The sequence below is a fragment of the Nicotiana tabacum genome, chromosome 18 (genome assembly GCF_000715075.1).
Source record: "Nicotiana tabacum cultivar K326 chromosome 18, ASM71507v2, whole genome shotgun sequence".
Taxonomy (NCBI): domain Eukaryota; kingdom Viridiplantae; phylum Streptophyta; class Magnoliopsida; order Solanales; family Solanaceae; genus Nicotiana; species Nicotiana tabacum.
Window position 1 is genome coordinate 132,513,375 of NC_134097.1, and position 2,532 is coordinate 132,515,906.

Genomic DNA, 2,532 nt, shown 5'->3' on the forward strand with positions numbered 1-2,532 from the left:
AGGTAGTCTTCGAAGGAAGAAGATAACAAAACAAAACAAAACAAAAAATCATAATAATAATAATAATAATAATAATAATAATAATAATAATAATAATAATAATAATAATAAAACTAAAGAAAGATTTTTTTTTAAAAAAAAAGAAGAAAAAAAAAGAACGGAAATTCATACGAGACTAAAAGGTTGGGAAAATGACAGTTTCCGAACTATGCCACAAAAGAAGAGGGATATCCCCAGCAGAAAGGGATCATTCCCAGCAAATAATATCATCCCCAGCTAGGGCTGTATTTTGTCCCGGGCCCGGGCCTTAGTGGGCCTAACGGGCCGGGCCTCGCGGTCCCGGGCTTCGTGGTCCCGGGCTCTGGCGGTCCCGGGCCTGGCGGTCCCGGTCTTCGTGGGCCTAATGGGTGGAACCGGCCCGTGACGGGCCTAAGCCCACATGGTCCTGTGCTTAACGGGCCGGGCTCGTGGGCTTCGCGGGCCTAGCGGGTTTTTTTTTTTTTTTAAAGACAATTTCTTGTAGTATCATGGCTATATTAATATGTAGTATATATGTATATCTAATTATTAAAGTGCTTGACGAAAAAGAAAATAACAAAACAATAGTAAAACACTAAATTGTCATGCATAAATATCACTTCTTGATATTATATTGTATCTTATGTATATATATTCTCTTATATATTTTCTTTTAGTATATATATTGTATCTTATGTATATATTGTAGCTTATAAATATATTTTCTTGTAGTATATATATTGTATATTATGTATATATTGTAGCATAATATATTTTCTTGTAGTATATTATATTGTATCTTATGTATATATATTCTCTTATATATTTTCTTGTAGTATATATATTGTATATTATGTATATATTGTAGCATAATATATTTTCTTGTAGTATATATATTGTATCTTATGTATATATATTCTCTTATATATTTTCTTGTAGTATATATATTGTATATTATGTATATATTGTAGCTTATAAATATATTTTCTTGTAGTATATATATTGTATATTATGTATATATTGTAGCATAATATATTTGCTTGTAGTATATTATATTGTATCTTATGTATATATATTCTCTTATATATTTGCTTGTAGTATATTATATTGTATCTTATGTATATATATTCTCTTATATATTTTCTTGTAGTATATATATTGTATCTTATGTATATATTGTAGCTTATAAATATATTTTCTTGTAGTATATATATTGTATATTATGTATATATTGTAGCATAATATATTTTCTTGTAGTATATTATATTGTATCTTATGTATATATATTCTCTTATATATTTTCTTGTAGTATATATATTGTATATTATGTATATATTGTAGCATAATATATTTTCTTGTAGTATATTATATTGTATCTTATGTATATATATTCTCTTATATATTTTCTTGTAGTATATATATTGTATCTTATGTATATATTGTATCTTATAAATATATTTTCTTGTAGTATATATATTGTATATTATGTATATATTGTAGCATATAAATAATTCTAAGTATAGACAAAGAAATATTGCGAAAAGAAGCTCATGGGTAGAAGCAATAAATTTTATTACCAAAAAATGACATATCTTTCTTAGTCATCCTTCCCCCAATGGAATGAGCACAACAAGGTACTAATACCACCATTAGAAGGAAAAAAACTAAGGAAGATGTGCCAAAATACAAGTTACATATTATTCTATGTATTATCTCTAACAAATCTCATAAATCCTTCAAGGTTCGGAGGAGGTTGCGTTGGTGGTGGTGGAAAAGAAGCTTGTTCATCACCACTTCCGGGCGAAGCCGAATCCTCCGTAAGTTCCGCTATCATTTCTTCATAAGCTTCATCTATCGCCGGTTGTGCTTCTGCAATTCCAAAGTTTCTTCTTTCCGAGCGGATCCAATCTCTAAACAATACTGATTTTTCCAAGCTATCCCTCATAGACGCTCTATGATCACCTATTTGCAGTCTTGCTTGACTGAAAGCGCTCTCTGATGCAACAGTTGAAGCTTGAATTGATAAAATATCCCGAGCCATCCTTGCAAGAACAGGAAAATGTTTTTCCCTTGCCTTCCACCATTCCAAAAGATCAAAAGAGCCGTCTGGATTCTCCTTTTCAAGTCCCTGAGACAAATAAACTTGAAGCTCATTTAGATGTGAAGTTTCATCATAATTTTCACCTTGAGACCCCCTGAACTCCGTCCAAGATTTAAGAGCTTTTAAGCCCGCAACTCTTTTAGAGGATTGTGAGCTAGACGAAGTAGGGGTTGGAATAGTTGGCCTAGCATGCTCTAAGGCAAGTTGATAAGCATTATAAACTGTTTGAGCGTTAATCTTAATTGAAGCTTTTGCATCTGCAAGTGTCGCAATTTCCTCATTTGAAAGATCTAAAGCCTTATAAATATTTGAATACCAAAAATGAGGACCTCCCAATTTCATTGTAGGATTTAGCATTGCAGCAAGACCATAAATAGGAGGGATAGGAAAAAAATATTTTTTAAACTTTTGTT